The sequence below is a fragment of the Arachis ipaensis genome, chromosome B5 (assembly GCF_059453495.1).
Source record: "Arachis ipaensis isolate K30076 ecotype BB chromosome B5, ASM5945349v1, whole genome shotgun sequence".
NCBI lineage: Eukaryota > Viridiplantae > Streptophyta > Magnoliopsida > Fabales > Fabaceae > Arachis > Arachis ipaensis.
The window spans coordinates 16,562,591-16,588,215 of record NC_142440.1 but is presented as its reverse complement, the minus strand read 5'-3'; the positions used below and the strand labels follow the sequence as shown (position 1 = coordinate 16,588,215).

The 25,625-nt window shown below is 32.1% G+C and overlaps 1 long non-coding RNA gene across 2 annotated transcripts; it reads left to right on the top strand.

Annotated features, from left to right (window-relative positions):
- Positions 1–9,716: 9,716 nt before the first annotated feature.
- LOC110271790 (uncharacterized) lies at positions 9,717–19,272 on the top strand. 2 transcript variants are annotated; one of them, XR_015883775.1, is made up of 4 exons: positions 9,717–10,253; positions 17,649–17,883; positions 18,177–18,318; positions 18,830–19,272. It is a non-coding gene; the product is annotated as an uncharacterized LOC110271790 (long non-coding RNA). The 2 variants fall into 2 exon arrangements; XR_002362482.2 differs by lacking the exon at positions 17,649–17,883.
- Positions 19,273–25,625: the final 6,353 nt, after the last annotated feature.

Below are 25,625 nucleotides of genomic sequence, written 5' to 3'. Positions count from 1 at the left end.
AACTGCTTATTGATTGTGTGCTAATAATGAATTTATAATTTTAATTTATTTTTGCTTTTTATTATACAATTGGACTAAACCTAGTTTAATCTAAATGGTTGCAACCTTAATACTTTGTGAATTCATAACACTGAATTTAAATTTTAAACTATGAATATAATGAACAGAGGTGATAGGTTCGAATTAAAATTAAGGTTGTGTTTGGTCAGTATCTTTGAGATTTACAGACATATACACTAATATATAGAAAAATAAAGACACAAAAATACACTAAAATTTTAACATCAACTTAAATTACTACTAGAAACTCAACAAAAAATTTATATCAATAATTAACTCAACAATTCTTATTTTTTAAAAAAATAAAAATAATTTAACCAAACATGAATAAGGAAAGAAAAAAAGAAGGTAAAAAGGAAGGGGAGTATGCCGACGAAGGTGGAGGAGCGAAATGGAGGTGGCGCAGAGTTGGGAATGCTCAACGTCTAAGGCCTCAGTGACTTGCTGATGGTTTGTGATCCGGTCCTGCCATCGTCCGATAATCATAAAATGGGTCATCTACGCCAATGATCTCCGATCTAGACAAAAGAGAAGAAGATCTGAAGAATGAGATAAGGAGGATGAAGAGAGAAGAGTATTGATGGTTGAGAGAAGAGGAAAAAGGAAGGAGGGAGAACAAAGAGTGAAAAGGTAAAAAAAGGTCAAATTTTGTGTTATATGTATATCCATTGTGTCTTAGTGTCGTAGTTTTAAAAAAAATACAAAATACATAATTTTATGTGTATTTATGTACTATGTTCATCAAAAATCTATATCTCAACAAATAAATAGTAAATATGTGTCACTGTGTCTATGTATTAGTGTTTATGTCTTGACAAACAAACACAGCACAATAGAACAATAGAACAAACTTTCGAACCAAAAATAAATGTGAAAAGTGAACCATCTCCTGATAGCTCAACCGAGCTCAGGCCGCTTCGCACCAAGAAACAGTTTATATGGACAAAGGACTATATAACACCATAAGCTGAGAAGTAGCATTGCAAACCCCTGAAATAGGAATATGAAAATTTCATGAGTTTTTTCATTAGGATAATGAGTTTTCACTTGAATAGGAACGTTTCCTTTCTATATATCGTTCTCATAATTTCAAATTTCACTCTTCCATTTCTACAATTACTAATACATATTCACACACCTTAATTCTGTTGGGTTTTTGGGCTCCGTTCCTATGTGGAGAAAAAGTCCAAATGTTAGTATCCAAACCCATGAATAGTTGAAATGGCTAATATAAGTTAGGGTTGAGTGAGAGAGAGGTCATTTTGCAAGAGAACACCAAACACTAGAGAGAAGAGAAGAGAGAAAGTTATTTTCGCACATACACAAAGCTATCTTTGTAAATTGGTCACTGCAGATTCGTTAACCGTTGGATCGAGCTCAAATTTGGACAGAGTGTTCTACACATCTGGTTCTTTGATTTCACCGTTCGGATCTTCAATTAGACATCTATAGCTAGAGATATTGGCCATGTACAGTAGCTCTATTTTTGTGGTATTTTCATCTTCTTGTTCTTGTTTTGAAAGCTTTGAAGCTTGGGTTGTTTGGCTTGTTGTATGCACGTTTTGTGCAGTAATTTGTGACTCTCTTGTACCCTATTTTTCATCATAGTGAAGCTATATCCTGGTCTTGGTGACTCGTGGTTTTTACTTCTTTCATTGAGGAGGTTTTCCACGTTAAAAATCTTGGTGTGTTAGCTTATTTATAATTTCTGGTTTATGTGATTTTTTTGCTGCTATTGGGTATTATTGTGTTGGTGTTAATACTTGTTGTGAGTAGATATTGTTGCTCCTCTAATTCTTGCAAGTAGGAAATTGTGTGTTTTATTCCTATCAATTGGCATCAGAGCTCAGTTTTGGGTATTTAGTTATAACTTGCTTGAAAGATGGAGGTAAATAATTCTACTAGGATGATAAGTTTGAATGGCACTAATTACTATCTATGGAAGGGCAAAATGAAAGATTTGTTGTTTGTCAAAAATCTACATTTACCCGTATTTTCTACACAAAAACCAGAATCTAAAATAGATGAAGAATGGGAGTTTGAACACCAACAAGTTTGTGATTTTATTAGGCAATGAGTGGATGATAATGTTTATAATCATATTGCTAATGAGACTCATGCTAGGGCTTTGTGGAATCAAATTGAATCTTTGTATGCTTCCAAGTCTGGCAATAATAAATTGTACTTGTTGAATATGTTGATGAATTTGAGATACAAGGAGGGGTCACAAATATTAGATCACTTGAATGAATTTCAAGGGGTTCTGGATCAGTTGTCAAGCATGGGAATCAAGTTTGAAGATGAGGTTCAAGGATTGTGGTTGCTGAATACTCTACCAGATTCTTGAGAGAAATTTCGTATCTCTCTTACTAATTCTGCTCCAAATGGTAAAGTGAGCATGCAACTTGTTAAAGGTGGCATTTTAAATGAAGAGATGAGAAGGAAGACGCAGAATTCTTCGTCACACTCTGAAATGTTAGTCACTGAAATCAGGGGGAGAAATCAGAATAGAGTTCAAAAGGGTAGAGATAAAATCAAGAGCAAATCCAAGGGAAGATACAAGAATGTTGAGTGTCACTACTGTCACAAAATGGGTCACGTTAAAAAATATTGCTATCTTTGGAAAAAGGAAAACAAAGGTAAGCAAGAAAAGAAGGATGATAGTGGTAATGATCGTGTATCTTCTATTTCAGATGATCTTCTTACTGTTGATATTGCTGATTACGAGTACAAGGTTAATCTTATTTCTGATGATGAGTTCAGCTGGGTAATTGATAGTGGCGCCTCAATACATGTTACACCAAAGAAGGAGTTCTTCACTTCTTATACTCCAGGTAATTTTGGAGTACTTAAGATGGGTAATGATGGCTTGGCCAAGGTTATTGGTGTAGGAGATGTTTGTCTTGAGACCAATATGGGAATGAAGCTACTACTCAAAGATGTTAGACACGCTCCAGATGTTCGCTTGAATTTGGTTTCAGTTAAAAGGCTTGATAATGAAGGCTTTGTAAACACTTTCGGTTTTGGACAATGGAAGCTTACTAAAGGCAACTTAGTGGTGGCTCGAGAAAAAGGTACTTCAAGTTTGTATGTGATGCATGCCATGATTGCAAAAGGTAGTGTGAATACGATTGAAAGTAAAGAAGTTTGTAGCTTGTGGCACAGACGACTTGGTCATATTAGTGAAAAAGGACTTAGCTGTTTGGCTCGAAAGGATGCTCTTTCAGGTTTGAAGAATGTAGAGTTGGAGAAATGTTCTCATTGCATGGCTGGCAAACAAAGAAGATTATCCTTCAAGAAGCATCAACCTTCAAGAAAATCAGACTTTTTGGAATTGGTGCATTCCGATATTTATAGTCCTTTGAAGGTACGGTCATTTAGTGGAGCTATTTACTTTATTACTTTTATTGATGATCATTCAAGAAAGCTTTGGACTTATGCTTTAAAAACAAAGAACCAAGCTTTGGAAAAGTTCAAACAATTCCAAGCCTTGGTTGAGAGGCAAACAGGTAAAAAGCTTAAATGTATTCGCACTGATAATGGTGGTGAGTATTGTGGACCATTTGATGAGTATTGCAAGCAGCAAGGCATTAGGCATGAAAAGACACCTCCTAAAATACCTCAATTGAATGGTTTGGCAGAAAGGATGAATAGAACACTGATTGAAAGAGTTAGGTGTATGCTTACTGAAGCTAAGCTACCTAAAGTCTTTTGGGGTGAAGCGCTACTTACAGCGGCTCATGTGATTAATCTGAGTCCTACAATTGCTTTGGACAATGATGTTCCGGATCATGTTTGGTCGGGCAAAGATGTCTCGTATGGTCACTTGAGAGTCTTTGGATGCAAAGCATTTGTTCATGTTCCAAAGGATGAGAGGTCCAAGTTGGATGTGAAGACAAGGCAGTGCATTTTTATTGGGTATGGTCAAGATGAGTTTGGTTACAGGCTTTATGATCCAGTTGAAAAGAAACTTGTAAGAAGCCGTGATGTAGAGTTTGTTGAAGACCAGACCATTGAAGAAATTGATAAGGCAGAGAAGAGTCAATCACAAGAGAGCAGTGACTTGACTGATGTAGATCCAGTTCAGCCGCCTCCTTCATTAGAACTAGCAGAGAATCAAGATCAGGAGCATATGCAGCAAAATGAGCCTTTGGTTCCTGATGACCAGGACATGGGAGATCCGATTGATGTTCCAGTTGATGATGATGCTGATAATCAACCTGAGTTACTTGAAGATCCACCAGGTTTCCATCCTAGGAGGTCTACTAGAGAGCGACGGCCTTCAACGAGGTATCCTTCTAGTGAGTATGTAACATTTACTGATGGATATGTGACCTTGACTGATGGGGGAGAACCTGAATGTTATGCGGAAGCTATGGAAGGTGACGACAATAAGAAATGGTTTAATGCAATGCAAGATGAAATGAAATCCTTGCATGATAATCAAACATTTGAGCTTGTGAAGTTGCCAAAAGGGAAGAAAGCTTTGCAGAACAGGTGGGTTTATAGGTTGAAGCATGAAGAAAATTCTCAATATCCAAGGTACAAGGCTAGATTGGTGGTCAAGGGCTACATGCAGAAAAAGGGAGTTGACTATAATGAAATTTTTTCACTGGTTGTGAGAAGATCTTCTATTAGGACTGTTTTGAGTTTGGCTGCAAATCTTGATTTAGAGATAGAGCAGATGGATGTGAAAACTGCTTTCCTTCATGGTGATCTTAAGGATGAAATTTACATGGAACAACCTGAAGGTTTCATGGTAAAAGACAAAGAGGATCATGTTTGCAAACTGAAGAAGAGCTTGTATGGCTTGAAGCAAGCTCCAAGACAATGGTACAAGAAGTTCGAGTCTGTTATGGCAGAACAAGGCTACAAGAAGACTACTTCTGATCATTGTGTATTTGTTAAACAGTTTGCTAGTAATGATTTTATTATCCTTTTGATATATGTTGATGACATGCTTATTGTTGGTCAGAATGCTTCTAGGATTGATATGTTGAAGAAGCAACTTGCAATGTCATTTGCAATGAAGGACCTTGGGCCAGCAAAGGATATTCTTGGCATAAGAATCGAGCGTGATAGAAAGGAGAAGAAACTTTGGTTGTCACAGGAGAAATACATAGAGACAATGTTGCACAGATTTCAAATGGAGAAAGCAAAGGCCGTTAGTACTCCTCTTGCTACACACTTCAAATTGAGTTGCAAGCAAAGTCCATCAAGTGATGAAGAGAAGAAAGACATGGAAAAGGTTCCATATGCATCAGCCGTGGGTAGTTTAATGTATGCTATGGTGTGCACAAGACCGGATATAGCTCATGCTGTTGGTTATGTTAGCCGTTTTGTTTCAAACCCAGGAAGAGAGCATTGGAATGTTGTAAAATGGATAATGAGATATCTTCGTGGTACTTCTAACATGAAGTTGTGTTATGGAAGTGATAAGCCTATTCTAGTTGGTTACACTGACTCAGACATGGCAGGAGATATTGACTCTAGAAGGTCCATTTCAGGCTTTTTGATCAACTTTGCGGGTGGAGCTGTGTCTTGGCAATCAAGATTACAAAAATGTGTTGCTTTGTCTACTACTGAGGCCGAGTTTATTGCCATTACTGAAGCGTGCAAGGAGATGCTTTGGATGAAGAAATTCTTGAAGGAACTCGAATCTACTCAAGAGAGGTATGTGTTGTTTTGTGATAGTCAAACTGCTATACATCTTGGTAAAAATTCTACTTTTTATTCTCGATCCAAACATATTGATGTGAGGTATCATTGGATACGTGATGTTTTGGATGCTGAGTTGTTGGAACTTGAAAAGGTTCATACTGATGAGAATTGTTCTGATATGATGACCAAGGCATTACCAAGATGGAAGTTTGAAGTTTGTTGCTTAATCGCCGGATTGGCGGTTACCTCCACATAGTCGTGAGGGGGAGATTTGTTGGGTTTTTGGGCTCCCTTCCTATGTGGAGAAAAAGCCCAAATGCTAGTATCCAAACCCATGAATAGTTGAAGTGGCTGAGGTGAGTTAGGGTTGAGTGAGAGAGAGGTCATTTTGCAAGAGAACACCAAACACTAGAGAGAAGAGAAGAGAGAAAGTTATTTTCGCACATACACAAAGCTGTCTCTGTAAATTGGTCACTGCAGATTCGTTAACCGTTGGATCGAGCTCAAATTTGGACAGAGTGTTCTACACATCTGGTTCTTTAATTTCACCGTTCGGATCTTCAATTTGACATCTATAACTAGAGATATTAGCCACGCACAGTAGCTCTATTTTTGTGGTATTTTCATCTTCTTGTTCTTGTTTTGAAAGCTTTGAAGCTTGGGTTGTTTGGCTTGTTGTATGCACGTTTTGTGCAGTAATTTGTGACTCTCTTGTACCCTATTTTTCATCATAGTGAAGCTATATCCTGGTCTTGGTGACTCGTGGTTTTTACTTCTCTCATTGAGGAGGTTTTCCACGTTAAAAATCTTGGTGTGTTAGCTTATTTATAATTTCTGGTTTATGTGATTTTTCCGCTGCTATTAGGTATTATTGTGTTGGTGTTAATACTTGTTGTGAGTAGATATTGTTGCTCCTCTAATTCTTGCAAGTAGGGAATGGTGTGTTTTATTCCTATCAAATTCTTCATCATTCTTCACTCTATACTAACACGAGCACTTATACTTCAAATCTTTCTCAAGTATTTTTAATTCATTTCATTCCAATATGATTGCCAATCAAACATTACATTTGATAGATAGGGGTAGATATTTCTTTTGTTTTCTTTTCTAAAGTCTAAAAGGCATGATCCACTTGACTTCATGTGCTTAATTTTTTGTCAATCCATCAATAAACTGCTTAACCGAAATTTGTTTCGTTGATAAATAATACTGTGTTGTTTCTAAGTAGTTAAAATTAACCAAAATTTTCATATCATTTTATTTATCTAACTTAAAGAGATTTTTACCTTTAAAACTGGGTCTTTAAAAACAAAATGACAAAATGTTAATTGAAAAAGCTCGATTAACTAAAAGAATATATTAAACATGCTAGTTTGTAGGCTAAATAGGTAATTCGTTTAATTTTTTTTTATCATTTTGCATTTCAGAAGTTAATTTAGTCCAATTTCAATCTAAAATTCGATCTAACTCAACTAACACATATTTAACACTAGCACAAAAGAAAAATACCCTTAATAATTAGCCCAGTACTCATTTATTATATTCTATTATATCTTATTAATTTTACACTCAAAATGTGTCATATATTATTTTTCTCATTTGTAATTGAAATTAAATATCTTTTTCAAAAATTAAAGAGTTCTCTCCTCATCTCTTTCCCTTTCTGTATCTCTGTCATTCTTCCATCTACTCTATTTCTCTTATATATCATTATCAATGATTAATCACAAATTTGACAATTAAGATATATAACATAACATTCTCTAATTACAATTAAAATTAAAATTGAAATTAAAATATAGTTATGTTATTATATTACTAATTTAACAACCAAAATATATCATAAGACATTCTCTCATTAAAATTGAAATGAAATATTTTTTTCCAAAATTAATAAACTTCTTTTCTCTATACTCTTATTTATCTTTCTCCCTTCTCATCTTTCTGTCCTTTTCACTTTATATATAACTTATAATTTATATTTTATATTACTAATTTGACAAATCAAAATGTGTTACGAAATATTCTTTCATTATAATTAAAATAAAATATTTGTTTTTCAAAATTAACAAACTCCCTCTCTCTTTTTTTCTTTTTTTAAATAGTTTTCTCTCTTTTTTTCTCCCATTCTCTATATCTCTTACCTTTCTATTTCTAAAGAAAAATTAATAAAATAAAGTAATTTAAATAAATTTATAAAATTATAAAAAAATACATTAAATTTATAGTTAAATATAATTAAATAAAATCTCATAATATTATTCACATTAAAAAATATGTTATTATATGTATTTTTTTAATTTTTTAATTTAGCTTCAAATTTTTGCTGTTTATATTTTTATTTCTCTTTCTTCAAATATTTACTACATCTAATTTGTTGGAGAATACTAATATTATAATTAATAATTCAAATCAAAATTTAATTATTTCAAAAAAAATTAATTTTGAGTTAATTTTATAACTATAACTATAAATTTTTTTATACTAATATCTAATTATATTTATTTATATATATGAAAAAAATATTATTTTTAAATAATAAGCATAAAAATTAATTATTTTTATTTATACAACAAATTTAATATCTAATTAAATGCAAACGTATACATACTAAATTCTATCCAATTTTAGATAATAAATATTAAATTAATTATTAATAAAAAAATTTAATTCTTTCATATAAAAATAATAATTAAAAAATTTATTATTTGATATTTTTTATGGAGATCCTGATTTTTTTAGTCAACGAAAATTTTTGTCTTCTATAATATTTTTAAAAAAATAATATAATTCTATAAATTTTTATGATAATAAAACAAAATCGACATCATTTTAAAAAATTTATATTCTCGGAATATTATAGACAAAAACACTGGTTATAACAAAAAAAAAAGAGTATTTAAGTTCTTTTTCACTTGGCTCTTGTTAAAAAAATTTTAATAAAAAACTAAACAATAAATGAATATGTCAGTATAGTCTATTGAACTGACCCTAATCAGGTCGGATAAAATTAAAGACATCTACTTAAATAAAAATATAAAAAAATATTTTTTTATGAAGAGTCTCGTGTTAAAAATGTGTTTTTTTTATTTAGCCATATTTAAAAAAAATTATAATATATCAAAATTAAATCTTATAATTTATCATCTAATAATAAAAAAATCTTTTTATATGAAGATAATTCTAAAATTTTTATGTTATTATCTACCAAAATTAAGAATAATGCTACACATCTAAATCTTTTTATAAATCAAGTCTAATTAAATTAAATAATAAGACTTGAAATAATGCTAGTTATAACTGATTTTTGTTATGTTAAACTGACTTAATTGAATTTAGTTAACAAAAAAATTTAAATGTGTAGTATTATTCCAAAATAAATACTCAAAATCATTTAAGCGTGTCGGACTCGGTTAACCCGCAAATTTTAGCGGATTAGACTAGTTCTATTAACAATCCTCTTTAGATTGTTAACATTAAGTGGTACGGTCCATGATAATTGGAATACCTTTCTATTAATTAAACTAATTCGGAATATATACATGAACATATTTAAGGGTGTGCCAGATAGAAAAATAAAATTGAGATAAAAAAATGACATGAATGAATTTTGATTTATCTATAATTTTACTTATGAAATTTATTCTTGAAAATTTTAACTTTATTTTAACGCATAATATAATTATACACAAGACCAGTATATTTGACTACTATTTATGAGATTTGAGTCACATAGAATGGAAGAATATTGAGAAGTAATTTTTTAATAATTTTTGTTGATAATAAGCTAACATTCCTTTTGTCTTTTAAATTTATTTGTTTTTTCCCCTGTTGTTTTTTTTTTTTTTTATTAAAGTTATGCAAATTTATTACTGAAAATTAGTTCAATTTGGACTACAGATAGAATTGTAATAAAGAGAATAGGAAGTTTCAACTTTAATAAAATGACTTAAGCATAAGAAAACTAAAGAGGTAAAGTAAAAATTCAAGGGTCTCATCTTCTCTCACGCACACTTCTGGTCATCTCCACTATAGTTCTTGAAGGGGTGATTTTACCTTCAAATACCCAGGCATTTCTTGCTAACCAGATTTGCCATAAGAGGTTTGCTGCTACTCTTTTTTCATTCGGATTTTCCTCCATTCTTAGTTCTTCTTCCAACTGAATCCACCACTTCCATGGTTCTCGAGCTCGAATCTGCCATGGCAGATTTGAACATTTCCAAGCTTCAGTCACATTTGGGCACTCCCAGACACAATGAAAAACTCTTTCTTGTGACCGATTATATTTTGGGCACCAGGATTCAATGGATTGTATTTGGGCGTTCAACCTTTCTTTCACAGGAAGTCCTCTGTGCATCAGTTTTCAGAGCAAATTTTTTATTTTCAGTTGACAATTAATTTTCCATATGCTCCTCCATAAGTCCTTTCTTTTGCATTGTTCTATCAGGTATTCAGTTGGTGGGTGGCAGAAGATAAAAGTTATTTTGTATCCTGAAACAACAGTGAAGCCGTCCCCTTTTTCCAGTATCCAGGTAACTTTATCCTCTGTCTCATGAATTGGAGTGTTGATTATTGCTGTAGCTATTTCTGGATTAAAATTGGACTGAATTAAATTCTGGTTTCATGTTCTGTTTGAATGCTGTAATTGTGAAACCCATTCTAGATTAGCAGTCATTGTCGTGGTAGTAATAAGAGTAATTAAAACATAATCCTTCACCCATGAGTCTTTTCGGATTCTGATGTTAAATCCCCTTCCTACTTCCCATAGTATACCTTTTTCTAGCACCTTTCTGCCCTCGATAATACTCCTTCAACCCCATGATGAGTTATTAAGGAAGCTTGAATATCTATAATATTTGCTCTGTAACACTTTACTGATGAGAGAATTAGGTCTGGAAATTAACCTCCAACCTTGCTTTGCGAGCATGGTAAGATTAAAAGCTTTCAAATCTTTAAAGTTTAGTCCCCCTTGTATTTTTGGTCTGCAAGAAATCTTCCATCCGATCCATGCATCCTGTTTTCTGATATTTTCTACTCCCACCAAAACTGGAGTATGGCTCTCTGAATCTCTTCGATTAATGTCTCCGGTAAAGTAACTTAGTGTGTATATGGGTATTGCGGTTGCCACCGCCTTAATAAGCACTTCGCGTCCACTAGAAGATAATAGAACCCTCTTCTAATGGCTAAGCTTCTGACACACCCTATCTTTAATGTAGTTAAATGTCACTTTCTTTGATCTCTGAACCATTGCCGGTAAACCCAAATATTTGTTTTGATTGCCAACATGAGGGACAAGGAGAATCTCCGTCAAATGGTCTCGGACTGGAATTGGTGTGTTCTTACTAAAGAAGACTGATTTGTCCAAGTTTACCTTTTGGCCACTAAATTCTTCGTAAGTCTGTAGAATCTGTAGCAATCTCTGGCACTTTACTTCTGAAGCTTTGCTAAAAAGAATTGAATCGTCTACAAAAAAAAGATGATTGATTATCGAACACCTCTAATTGAGTCTCAAACCAAAAATTTTCAGCTTCTATTCTTCTCTATGAAGCAGATGAGAGAGTCCCTCTACACAAAACAAAAATAGGTAAAAAGATAAAGGATCACCTTGTTAGTCCTTACTTTTTTTTTAATAATTGGTTATAATTGGTTTCGCATGTTGATGTGATTCTATATATATATATATATATATATATATATATATATATATATATATATATTTTATGTTTATGAAAAATATTATCCCATTTTTGTCTCCAAATTGGCATATTATTAGTTTTATGTGTGAAAAAAAAGTTCATATCATATTTTATTATTTTTGTCACATTTTACAAATATACATACATATAAATATAAATAAATATCATAATGTAATATAATTAGATTTAAACACTTTAATATATGTTTTTACGAAATACTTATACAAGATTACTTTTAAAAAATATTGTTTATAAAAATTTTACAATAAAAATAACTTGATTTTGTTATATTGTTTATAAAATATTTTTTATAATTTAAAAATCTTTAATTTGTACAGAACAAATAATTAATGTAGGCGCTTCTTGGTTTAAGGTCACTGCTTAAAAAAACTATTTAGATTAACTAATTATAATTGATGACTAATTAAAAATTTTTTATAAAAATATTATGTGTACATTAAAATTAATTATTATATATTTATATATATATATATTGTTTAATTTATTTTTAATATATATTTTATATTTTAAAAAAGTTTGAAAACCAAAAGTAGCCAAAACATTTCTTTTTTTTTACATTAGTTAATGTAATTAACTATGTTTAGTTTTCACCCTCTCACGCCCCTGTTGATTTTTTATATTAGATTTGATTTTAATAATTATATTTAATTTTGAAATATTTGATTGCATTAAAAGTAGATACTAATAGTATATAATGTATATAACTCTATTAGCAATCAATGTATATTTCATAAATAATATCATTTCACTAAATATAACATTTGTATTTCTAAAGATCATATACAACTTTGTGATAGAAAATTTGTCTTATAAGATTAAGGGACTTGTTTAAGCGTTTTTATTTTTGTTTTCGATGAAAACGAAAATAAAAAATAAAAATATGAATGATAAAACATTTAAAAAAAAATTAATAAAACTATTTTTTAAAAAATAGAACAAAGTTAAAAATGTTATGTTTATATTCTCAATTTTTTCAGTTTTAATTTTGTAAAGACATTTTCAAACTAAAATACAGTGTTTTTAGTTTTGGAACAAAGGTTCGAATCTTTCCTACTCAAATCGTTTTTGTCTTCTCCTCCTTTTACTATACGTTTTATTGTTAGAATATCTATTATTTATCTTCAATTTATACATACATCTTTTGAAAAAGATGAATTTTTTTATTTCATTTGACTCTTTTGATTTTTCATTTGACTCTCTCAATTTTTATTTTAGATTTGATTTTTTTATTTTTTATTTCATTTGTATCTTTTTTTAAAATATCAAAATAAAAAAATTATATTAAAGAATCTAAAAAAATATAAAATAATTGATTTTAAATATATTATTCAATATGAAAGTGTATAATCTTCAAAATTTTCTAATGTTTTTTTTTTATAAATTTATGGTAATATAAAAAATGAGAGACTTATTCGTTTAACATCATTTATGATATCTTTTTTCATCCATATATATACAAAATATATACTAAGATAAGATAAGATATAATTTATACTTATTATTTATCTATTAGTATTATTATATATAATTACTCATAAAACCTACAAAAGACGGGGCAAAAAAATGAAAAAAAAAAGACATACAACAACCTTGTTCCTAATATTTTATCACTCAATCCATAAATTATAAATTTCTCCATTTTAATGGCTCGTAAATGATCTATTTTCTTTCTTAATAAAATAGGTACACACACTAGTCTCACTTAATACTCAAGGATTTTTTTTATTTAAATAAATTAAAAAAATATTTTATTTACTGAAATAAATAATTTTAAAATTTATTACGAAAATATGTTATCTATTATTATCTCGTTTACACTGTAAACGAGATAATTTTTAATGTATCTCATTTATACTGTAAACGAGATAGGTGTATTTTTTCAATTTTCATATAATAAAAAATTAATAATTTAAATTGAATCAAACTCTTAAAAATAGAACATTTCAAATAATAAAAAAGATGGACGATTTTATATAATAGGGAAGATTGGCAATTTTAAAAATGGAACACTATTAACATGTTTACTTCTCCCAACCGTTGAAATAAGTAAAAGCACATGAGTAGCACATTAAACTGCCCATTATTAATACGGTTACCTGGCAATTCCAGGACACAGACGTCATCATCGAAGTCTTGGTTACCTCCACAGCTTTGGAGGAAGCTCTTCAATTTCTCTTAAATTAAATTCATTGAGCTAAATAATTCAAGAAAGAAAGAAAAACAAAATTGAAAATGGGTAACCAGGAGCAGAAATGGAAGAACATTCTCAAAGATCTCCAATTCGCACCCTTTCTCACTTCACGTTTCAACATCGACCTTAAGGTGCAAAATTCCTCTAAATAGCCTTTTCAATTTTGCGTCTTATCTCAATTTAGGATTTTAAATTTCACCGTAATGTACCTAATTCCCATTCGTGTATTCCGTTTTCTAGATAAATAGTAAAATTTGAGTGTGATAAAACTGAGTCAAGAGTTTAGGGTTTTTAATTTTTGTTCTTTTGTGGTAATTCAGGATAAGTAACAAAATTTGAACGTAAGCAATAGCACTCAAGGATCCAAAGAAAAATTTAGGGTTCCTAGAATTAAGGCTGCAGCCCCGCTGCTGCTACCCAGTTGCTACTATGATTCATCAATCTGATTTTTTGCGCCGTTGTCGAGAATTGTTTGAGTTTGACACACTACCGGACTATCTTTATGGTTTATGCATCAACCTTATTCTTTATGGTTTATTTGCTCTTTTGTTTGTGTATTTTGTTTTCTTTTTCAAAACCTTTTCTTTTATTTAGTAATCCTTGTCTTTTGTTTGAGTCTTGTGTCAGTTTTTAAGTTTGGTGTCCCGTCTGGTTTCATCTTTTTCTTTAGATTTTCGAAAGTGTTCTTATTTTCCCTTCTTGATATTCGAATTGTTCTTAGTAATTTTTCTTGTCTGATTTTAAAAATTTTAAGTTTGGTGTCTCTTAGTTGTTTTTCCTTTAATTTTTGAAAATTAGTGTCATTTGATCTTAAATTTTTAAGATTATGTCTCTTAGTTGTTTTTCTTTTTCTTTAAAATTCGAAAATAAAAAAATATTCCTTTTATCTTTGTTTAAATTTTCAAAAATCTTGCTATCTTTTCTTATCTTGATTTAAAAGTTTTAAGTTTGGTGTTTTCTTGTTAGTAAAATTTAAATTTTAAATTTCAAATCTTATCTTTTCAAATCTTTATCATATCTTTTTACTTTAAATCCTTCCTATCTTATCTTCTTTTAAAATTTTAAATTTTAAATTCTTATCTTTTTAAATCTTTACTATCTTTTAAAATTTGATCTTCAAAATTTTTAAATTTTTAAATCTTATCTTTCTTAATCTTTTTAAATTTTTATCTTATCTTTCTTTTTAAATTTTAAAACTTGCTTATGTTATCCTTTTTTAAATTTAAAACTTTTAAATTTCAAATCTTTACTTTCTTTTAAATTTAAATTTCAAAATCCTTGTTTGACTTTTTTCTTCTTTTATTTTCAAAAATCACAATTAATTTTCAATTTTCTTTTAATTAATTAGTTGTCTTAGCTTTCAATTCTTTTATTCCTTTAGAATTAAATAAATAAATAAAATAAAATAAAATTATTTTTTTTAATTTCTATTTTTTTCTTGAAATTCGAATTCTCCTATCCCCCTCTATTTTCATTCTTCTCATCTTCTCAAGACATCTCACTGGAAGTTCTCTATACTCTGACATAGAAACACCTGCCTTTTAATTTTCTTGTTTCTTGATTGTGTGTATAGGAACAAGAAGAGTTTTGACGTTAGGATTTTTGCCAGTAAAGAATGTCATAAAAACAGTCGCGTTGTAGGTATAGTTTCTAAACCGACAAAAATCCCTTCGTGCAAACGTGTTGGGTGTCACAAGTAACAAACCCCTTTAGAAATTGTTAATCGAGTATTCAAACCTCGGGTCGTCTTCTCAAGGAACTGCGAGGAAGTATGTTCTTATTATTGGCTATAGAGGTTGTAATCGAGGTTTAGAAGATGAGAAGCAAGTAATTTGAATGACAAGTAAAGTAAATGGCAATTAAAATAAATAAATACTGTAAAGCAGACTTTTGGCAAGGTAAGAGAAGTTGGAGGTCCAACGTAGTTATCTCTCTCAACTATAATGAAAGTTGAATCTAAACTCCACTTGATCAACCTGTACTAGGGCAAAGGAAAGTCAAGGGACTAATTAAATTGACCTTTGAATCCTATTTATTTCCTAAGAAAAGGTTGGGATTACTTAAGCTCAGCTCAATTAGCAAGATAACGATTATCAGTTATGTTGAGTTTAATAACTGTTGAGTTACTGAATTCTTAACCAGGACCAAAAGGGGAAAAAGTAAAATTGCTGGAATAATAAAAATGTCCTTAGATGGGAAGCAATGGTAACTTAAATCAAAGAGAACAATCATAAACTGAAAATATCTCAAATATTATTAATTCAGATAACAATCTATAACATGGAAGAAATTCATAAATTCACTGATCAATTCAAGTGCTGGAATAAATAAAAGTAAAAGGAAGCTAAAACAAAGGAACGTAAAACCTGGATTAAGAGTCACTCTTAAAGCAAGAAGAAATCCTAAATTTCTAATCCTAAAAGAGAGAGAGGAGAAGATCTCCCTCTCAACTAAATCTAAATCATTGAAAAATAAAATATATGCGACTCTCCTTGAATGGATGCATTCTCACACTTTATAACTTCTGGTCTATGCTATCTGTACTTGGATCTGGGCCAAAAAGGGCTTCAGAATTCGCTGGGGGCGTATTCTGTAAATTCTTATACGTGGCCTCTGTCACGCGTCCGCGTGGGTCACGCGGTCGCGTCATTCGGAGCTTTTCCTTGCCACGCGGTCGCGTCAGTCATGCGACCGCGTCATGTGCGTTCTGCTTAAGGCGCGTGGTCACGTCAGTCATGCGACCGCATCGCTGCTGATTCGTGCTTGGCACGCGATCGCTTCGTCTATGCGGTCGCGTGGATACCAGTTTCTTTAAAGCTTCGTTTTGCCTTCTCCTTCCTATTTTGTATGTTTTCTTTTCCATCCTTTAAGTCATTCTACCTTAGAAAATCTGAAACTACTCAACACACTAATCACGGCATCGAATGGAAATAAAGGTAATTAAAATAATTAATTTTAAAGCTTAGGAAACATGTTTTTCACAATATGACATAATAAGGAAGGGAAAGTAAAACCATGAAATTAATGTGAATAAATAGGTGAAGGATTGTATAAATCACTCAAATTAAGCACAAAAGAACTCATGAAATATGGGTTTATCAAGTTTACTATGGACCCAATCGGAAATGCACAGTTCAGAAGAACTTTGGGGTCTTATACAGCTCCCACTCCTGACTACGACTATGGAAGGAGTATTAGTGGACCTCCTATTGATCTAGATGACTTTAAGGTCAACTTTGACCTGATCATTAGGGGTGACAAAGCGGGCCGATCCGCCCCAATCCGCCTCGCCCTGCCTAAGCCCTCCCCATAAACGGGCGGGTCGGCCCGCCCCGCCAACTAAGATGGGTTCAAAATGCTAGCCCGCCCCACTTTATGGCGGATTGGCGGGCTAGCATGCTTGATTCTTTTTTTTTTTTTTTGAAAAATAAAATTCATTTAAATTAACCAAAAAATAATGATTAAAAAATCAAATACAAATAAAAAATAGTCAATTTATAATATAATTTTTTTACTATCTTTTTTTTTTAATTTTTAACTTCAATAAAATTGTTCAAAATAATATTTGTCAATAGAACCATCTTTATTTTAAAAAATAAGTCACATAATTTGAGCAAATATACGAAATTGTAAAATAAAATAAATAAAGTTAATAACTAAAAGAAGAATAAAAATAAAAACAAAAAAAATTGTTTGAAAATTTTATAATTATTAATTTTATAATAGTAATCACTCTTTTATTTAATAAAAAATAAAAAATAAAAAATAAAAATCTTCGGACCGGCGGACCGGCCCACCCTGCCCCGCCCGCCAAAACCCGCCAATTTGGCGGTGCGGGTTTGGCAGATTTTTTAATTTGGCGGGCTCCAAATCCTAGCCGATCCGCCTTTTTCAGCGGATTTAGCGGGTCGGCCTGACGGGTTCAACCCATTTTGCCACCCCTACTGATCATGCTGATGCAGCAACATTGCCAATTTCATGGACACCCACTGACTTCCTGTAGTTCTGTGACACTGTAGAGACCAATGGAATGGAGCCTGAAGTCTCCAAGCGAATACTCTTCCCATTTGCTCTGAATGATCAAGCAAAGCTATGGTGGATTTATGAACCCAGAGGAAGTGTGAACACTTGGGATAAGGCTGTTAACAAATTCTTGAACAGGTTCTCCTTCTCGCAGAGATGGACTAAGCTAATGACAAATGTTCAGACCTTCTGGCAGAAAGAGGGAGAATCCTTCTATGATGCTTGGGAGAGGTAATGCCATTGTTGTTTCTGGCGAAGATGCTACCCCTGTCACCACTATGATTCATCAACCTGATCCTTCTGTTGCTATGGTTGATTCCTCTCAAAATGACGAAGATGCTAAGAATCCTCTGCAGTATGCGAATTGATGTCACTAATTCTATATGAATTATTGCAATTAAATGATGTTGATTAAAATTGTAGTTCTGGTTAAAATTGTTGTATGCTTCAATAAAATAAGAAAGATATTTTGTTATTTTTGAAGTATTCTGAGACTTGGTTGCTTTTGTTTATCTTCTCCCCAGGTACGATGCAATGATTTTAGAAGCGCTCTGAAAGATACTAATGGATCTGTTCTGAATGTCATTGTTAACTTCATTGAGGTTAGATTATAAACTTATAGCAAGTGAAGGTAGCAGTGAAGGAAATAATGCTAACTCTCCAAATGTAAGTTAGTTTACATGTCAGTTTATCACTGTACTTCCAAGACGTTTCTGTGGATTTTTTTCATCAATTATAAACTTGAAGGACTATAAAATATGTAAAAAAATTATCTTTTATTAAAAGTTTGTTATAAAACAGCATAACATATCATGAGGCTTAGTGTTAATCCAGGAATGTGCAAATTCTGGACTGTTGTCCATGTCTTGTCTTTTTTGATACTTGAGAAAATATGTATTGTTTGTTCTAGCTGAACAGAGAAAAAAATTCATACCTTCAATATACTTGCTTTTGAATTTTTTTCAGTCAAATTGATTCTCTTGTTTGAAGAACTATATAAAAATAATTTTTTTAAACAATTCTAGTTATTACTATATCAATGATTTTTGTTACCATATGCCATATACAAGTTCTTTCATTATGTTAATATGATCATATATGGTTGCATATCTTTGTTTTTATATGCAATAAATTGCTCTTGCAATTGTGTGATGATTAATTTTTGTTTTCAATCCAGACCAATTATATGTGGTAGTGATTGTTTTCAATAATAGAGGTGTATATGGAGGTGATTGGAGAACCCTCAAAGAGATGAATAGACCTCACAAAGATGATCATATTCCGACTTTTTTTGTTCCAAAAGTAGACTACCATGCTTTGATTGAAGCTTTTAGTGGAAAGGGCATCTGACGAACTCAAGTATAATCTTTCTCGACTCGAAAACCGGACGTTATCAATGTTATTGTTGATCCCTATGCTGGTTCAGAGAGTGGAGGATGCAACACAAGAACTGATTTCCAGATTATCTGTATTATACTGTAACTACGTTTTCTATAGTTTTCGTTTTTAGATTTCAAATTTCAATAACACAAATTACATAGCCTTGTGGTTTTCTATGGTGTACCATGATATGATAAAGACACAAACTATATTCCATGAATCCACACAAATATAAAATATTACATGATCATAATGAATACTTGAATGATGAAAACTGAATTTTATATATACTTATTACTACTATTTTTGTTTCATTTTATCAATGTTATAGGAATATCTTTTATTGAATATTTATAGTTTCCAAATTTTCAATTAGGTCCCTATACTTTTTTTTCTTTTCAATTGAGTTCCTATATATTATTTTTTCTTTTCAAGGATATACAAGTAATTTCACAATTCACTAATATTTTTTTGACATTTAACGTTAATAGGGACTAAATTGAAAAAAAAAATCATGTATAAGGACCCAATTGAAAAGAAAAAAAGTATAGGGACTTAATTAAAAATTCGATGAAACTATAGGGACCTGCAGAATAACTATTAAACCATGTTTAATATAGTTGATAATAATAATAATAATAATAATAATTTATTGATTCAGTTATTAAGTATATTTAGAATTTGATATATGTTTAATTATTCATGTACTTAATTTAACTCTAGTTTTTATTGATATTTTAAATATTTCTAATAGTATTTTGGATAATTAAATTTTTATGTTAGTACATATATTGAAATATTTTGAAAAAATATTTGTATCAAATTTATTTTTTAAGTAAGTAAAAATATTTAATTATTTTTTGTATATTTTATTTTTCTACAAAACATGAAATTTTTTTTGTTATATTGATAATTTTTCTTTTCATTGAACAACATAATGATAGGTTAAGTTAATTAAATAAATATTATATTTATTTATTTTTATATTGCATATAAAATAAATAACTAATATTAAAAAAACAATTAAATAATTTAATATTAGTAAATTATAATAAGTGGATAAAATATCATATATATATATTATTTTCCTTCTCATAAAAACAAAGGTTAAATAGAATAATTATTTGTTAGGCTCATTTCTAATAACTAGAAAAATACATATATAAAAGGCTGTCGCCGCTGTGGGGAGTCATCAGAACTACTGGTACTGCTGCTGTTGTCGTATTTATGATGTTGCCATTAGTTCGGTCATGTAGTTGAGTCGCAATTGAGGTAGGGGCGCTTTTCTTAAACTTATTTTATTCTTAAAAATTGTTATAAATCGATATTGATACAAATAATATATTTTTAGTGATTATGTAAGTCTTATGGATTGAATTGAGTTGTTTTGGATAAATGATTGAGTTATTGATTGATTAAATTGGTTTCTGAATTGTCATATAATGATTATTGAGCATTTGAACACGTATTGATAATTGAGGTTGAATTATTGTGAATTACTAGATTGGTTGTTCGAATTCTGAGTTTTTGTTTATTTTCTTAAGTTGAGTTGGAGTTGTTGAGATAATGATTTATTGAAAATGATTTGAATGACTGAGAGGTGTTTGGTTTGGTTGTTGGGACCCTTGAAGGGTGGTAAAATCCAAATTTTAGAGGAGATGTTGCCGAAATTTTTATAAAATTTTGAGACTTTGTTTGAAGCATTATTTAAAATAAAATTTGATTTAAGAATCATATTATTTGATTTCGATTTATTACAAAAAGAGTCATGATTTGAGTTCGATTTATTGAGAAAGGAATTATGCTTTGAGTTTAACTTATTGAGAAAAGGATTTTGTTTTGAGTTTGATTCATTAAGAAAAGTGTTCAGTGGGTTACCTGAACTGAAGGTCGATCTCAGAGGAGATTTGCGGTTGTGGCCGAAGCTGTCGTGTCCGACTTGCTGAATCTTGAGATGTTGCTGATCCTTGATCATCGGAGGGTGGTGGTACCTACAAGAGACTCCGATGCTTAAGTTAGCACGGGCTTTAAGCAGGTTTTTTGTGTAGAATTAGAGTATGAGTTATACCTGGGTGCTCCAGTGTATTTATAGTAGTGTGGGGTGACCTCCGATCCCTTGAGATAAGTTAGTTATCTTATCTTATCTTTTGTGGGTGAGTCCCCTTATCTTTGGCCAGCCGCCTTTAGGTGGGTTGTGATCTTCTACTTTGGGCCTACTTGGGCCCTTTATAGCAATTTGGCCGAGCTCTTTTGGGAAGAGGTCGGTGTCGACCAACCTTTATAAGAGGTCGGTCATTTCTGTCTTCATTCAACCCGGCTTGCCTAGCTCGACCCATGGTATGAACAGTGCCCCTGCTCGAGCTTCGATCTTCCCTTGAGGTCGTGCTTTCCAGCTTCGATCCTTTAAGGAAGTCGTGTTCGAGCATTAATTTGATTTCGAGTTGCTCCTCCTCGCGTGATTCTTGGCGCTTGCTTTTGCTTTAATGCGAAGCGTTTTAACCTTCTTGGGAATACGCATGCGCTTTTAATGCCCAATGATTAGGCTTTTATTTTGTTTTGCCGTTCCGTTCCCTCGCTTTATTTTGAAATTGAAAAAAGCCTTGAACCTTGGTTTTTAGTTTTCTTGCTTTCATCTGTTTCATTCGCTCAGTGAAGAAAGGCTTCCTTTTGTTCGTCCTTTGCTTTCTGAAAAATGCCTCTTTCCTTCGTTTTGTTCCTTCAATTTTCACTTTTCTTTGAAAAGATCACCATTTTGCTAAGTTTTGCCCCAAGATTTTCTTTTTTGAAGTTTCGAAGCTTTCGTTGGACCGTTCGCATTTTTCGTTACGCCTCCATCGTCGCTTCTCGTTTTCCTTTGCAGGTTGGTGCTTATGCCCTTTCTCGTTCTACCTGCTTTGTTTGTTATTGTTCTTATTGCTTTTACTCTTGCATGCTTTTCCCTCGCACAAAGTTTTGGTCTTTGTTGAACTTTTAGTAGAAAAAAGGTCGAAACTTTCTTGGTGGTCTTTGTTTTTTGATAATTATGGTCTTTTTGTCTTCGCTGTTTGTATGAAGAAATGCTGGTACTTAGGTTGAACTCCTTGTATTTTCTTTTGTTTAATAGGGTTAGGGCTCTGATTTTTGTGTCGCTTTCCTTTACTAGGTTTTGTTTTGTTGTTGCCTTCAAAGGGTGTCCCTGGACTTTTGGTGTTGATCCTCTATTTTCTGCGAGTCCTGGGGTTCTCTTTTGTTGCCATATCTGACACTTGTTGAATGTTTCTTTGTCATTCTCTTACTGTCTGAGTTGTTTGGTAGTGATCTCTTCTTCTTTTTTCTTACTGTAGGTGTAGTTGCTATATGTCTACCCGTAGGAATATTGTCGAGATGTCTACCAAAGTTCCTGCTGGTATAGCCGATTGGCTGGATTCAATAGTTCTGATGTGTGTGACCGTGGCTGATCCCGAGTACTGTGTGAGGCTTAGGAGGTTCCGTAGGATCTGTAGCAATAGGGATGATAAAAAGAATTATGAGCTGTTGTCGCCCGACCCTGAGGAGAGGGTTAGTTTCCCCCCTTGACTCAGGGAGAACGCCCCTTCTTTTATGCTTATGACTATTTCTTTAGTCAGCTTAATATCACCATCCCTTTTACTGATTTTGAGACCTACCTCTTATGGACTTGCAATGTGGTCCCTTCCCAGCTTCATCCGAACTCTTGGGCCTTTATTAAGATTTTTCAGCTGTTGTGCCAGGAATTAGGTGTTCGACCTACCACACCCCTTTTTCTTTATCTTTTTATATTGACTAAGCCTGGAGTGGCCAAGAAGAAAGCTTCTTGGATTTCCTTCTGAGCTACCCAGGGAAAAAAGTTTTTTCAATGTTTGACGAGTCCTTTCGAGATTTTAAGAACTATTACTTTAAGGTCCGAGCTATCGAGAATGCCCGGCCTTTCTTTTTAGATGAGAATGACGAGCCGATCTTTCCTTTGTGTTGGCAAAAAGATATAGTAGCTCTGACGGGCGAAAAAATTGCCGATTAAGAATTTAATATAGAAATAGCGTTGCAAGTACAGTTCTTAACTGACGAAAATTCTGCTTATCAATTTAGAAAGAATTGTCACAAATTGAGAATAAAATACTAGGAGTAGAAATCCCAGGTCGTCTCCCAACGAGTTGACAAAAGAGTGTAATTTATTGGTCAGGAATTTTCTGAGAAATTTTAGAGTTGAAGAATGGAAAAATAAATGATTATAAATTAAAGTAATGGAAATTAACGAGAGAATTTATGTAATTGAAATAAAAAGTCTTGACCCAGAGAAGATTAATCGGAAGTTCTATCCTTGTTGGATTTTTCCAAGTGTAATTGTAAGAGGTTGTTGTTCTACTTAGTTATCCCTTACCTAATAAAGGAAAGTCAAGTAACTAACCAACTCTGAACCTCAAGTCCTAATCCTCTCCCAAGGAAGGATTAGAGTTAGAGACTAGAGAGCTAGCCAACAGTTTTCAATTAAAATTAACACTTGAGTATTCCAACTCAAGGTTCTCCTATTAATCAACTCCAAAGTCAAGTTAGGAATCTACTCCATTGACATGGATGCCAATGTTGCAGACATGTAAAGGGAATAGAGAGGAGACATGGTCACTAAAATAAAATTAATAAGAGCTAATTTTGAAATAGTAAATTAAGGAAAGATGATACTCAAACAAATAATAAAATTAAAAGTAAAAATGATAATTGCATTAATTCTTTCCAATATCAAAGATATTCATAAGTAACTCTGAACAAGGTAAGTGGGCAATAAAACAGTAAGGAAATAAGGAAACAAACTAGAATAATAAAGACTTCAACGGAGGTAGTAACTCTTCTCAATAGCCAATCCAAAAGCATAAAACTAGAAATCTATGAACATGAAGAACCCTAGAGGAGGTAGTAATTTTCTCTCTAAGATTCAAAACTAAAACTAAAATTGTGTAAATGTGAATGTCTGTTGAGTCTCGGCTTGTCCCCTGGCTCTAGTCTGTGTTTCTGGGCCGAAAACTGGGTTCGAACTCAGCCCAAAATCGCCCCAGCGTCTTTTGCGATTTCTGCACGTGGCGCATGTCACGCATACGCGTCAGGTACGCACACGTGTCGCCATGCAATTTTGCTTTCACGCGTACACGTCAAGTACATGCACGTGTCACTGTGGAAAGCTCCATGTCACGCGCACGCGTGAGCCATGCATGTGCATCGATCCTCGTTGGTCATCTCCTTTGTTTCTTGTGTTCCTTCCATTTTTTTGCAAGCTTCCTCTCCATCCTCTAAGCCATTCCTGCCCTAGATAGCCTGAAAGCACTTAGCACACAGATCACGGCATCGAATAGTATAAAGGGAATTAAAAATACACAATTTAAAGGCTCAGAAAGCAAGTTTCCAATCATAGTCCAACATTTGGAAGGATTTGTAAAACCATGCAAATTGTATGAATAAGTGTGCAAAGACTTGATAAAAATCACTCAATTTAGCACAAGATAAACTATAAAATAGTAGTTTATCAATATCCCCACACTTAAACATTAGCATGTCCTCATGCTAAGCCCAAGGAGATAGAAAGAATGAATGGGGAAAAGTAAGACTCATGTAATGCAACCTATGCATGTGAATGCAACTATATGCTAAGATGTTTCTATCTACTTGGTTAAAAGTAAACAAGTTCTCCAAGACAAACATAAATCAGATTTCACTAATTCAAATCACACAATAAAAGACAAGTAAACTTGTAAGAAGATAGCTCATGAAAGCCGGGAACATAGAATCAAGCAATGAACCCTCACTGGAAGTGTGTATGCGATCTAATCGCTCGAGTGTCTAGGGTTAATCCACTCTACTCTTCTCTAGTCATGTTTTCTAAAACTTTGTTCTTCATCTAACTAATCAACAAATATTTAATGTACAAATGCAAATATCATGAGGTCTTTTCAAGGTTGTAATGGGGCTAAAGTGAGGGTGAGGATATATGTATGGCCAAGTGAGCTATAATATGAATCTTTGACTAACCTAAGTTCTCACCTAACATACACACACTCTATATAATTCTAAAATCATGCCTAGCTACCCATAATCTCACTTTTGTATATTTCACATACTCATGTATCAAATTTTCTTTAATTTCACCACATGTGCATTGATCTTTTATTAGACTTAGCATTGGGGCGATTTTGTCCCCTATTTATTTATTTATGTTGTAATATATATATATATTATGAACATGGAAGCAAACATAACATATCAATGCATATGGTGTTTCTGGTTTCACATGAGTATGAAGCACCCAAAGTCCCAATATCTTGTCAATAAAAATCAACACTTTCTTATCAACCCAAGTTCCCACGATTCTCCACACTTAATTGACACACAATCTCTATTTTAAGCTAACCAAAGATTCAAATGGGGTACTTAATTGTTTTTCTGCTTAAGGCTAGTGATGTGATAAAATATAGAACAAATGGGGATTAAAAGGCTCAAAGTGGCAAACAAGGGTAATTGAAGTGGTAGGCTATTTTGGATAAGTGAGCTAATAACAATTGATGGTCTCAATCATATGTATGCATGTAAATACACTAAAAAATGGACATATA